Source organism: Mastomys coucha, unplaced genomic scaffold (genome assembly GCF_008632895.1).
Source record: "Mastomys coucha isolate ucsf_1 unplaced genomic scaffold, UCSF_Mcou_1 pScaffold15, whole genome shotgun sequence".
Classification (NCBI taxonomy): domain Eukaryota; kingdom Metazoa; phylum Chordata; class Mammalia; order Rodentia; family Muridae; genus Mastomys; species Mastomys coucha.
Window position 1 is genome coordinate 115,665,339 of NW_022196897.1, and position 667 is coordinate 115,666,005.

Sequence of the window (667 nt, forward strand, 5' to 3'; positions counted from 1 at the left end):
CCTTGGCTGTCCTGGAACTCACTCTGTAGACCAGGCTGGCCTCAAACTCAGAAATCTGCCTGTCTCTGTCATCCAAGTGCTGGGATTAAAAGCGTGCGCCACCACCGGTCGGCTTTTTTTGGTTTTTTTGAGACAGGGCTTCTCTGTATAGCCCTGGCTGTCCTGGAACTCACTCTGTAGACCAGGCTGGCCTCAAACTCAGAGATTCACCTGCCTCTGTCTCCCAAGTGCTGGGATTAAAGGCGTGCACCACCACCGCCCAGCATAAAAAGGTTTCTTAAGGCAATTCATTGCCAAAAAAAGTTTAAATTGCATCGAATTGCACCTATGCTCTTAGATGATGGCCAGTCAGAAGCTTTTACCATTTTTAAATGGAAAGAGTACTCATTCTAGTAATGCTCCAAGAAGTTAGAGCTAGAAATTAACCAGCTTTAACCTGCAGTAAGTAGACTGACTGCTAGTACTCAGTCATCCAACAGCCAGGTAACTACATCATCACTTTACACAAGGCCCAGATTCTCTAAAACATTCTTAGCTTCACACATATACTACAAAATGATAACTCAAAGGTACAATGCAAGGGAAAATACTATAAATGTTTAGTTGTTGTAGAACTTACATCAAAGTCCTTTACTTTTAAAGTTCTGCCTTCAGGAACGACACCATG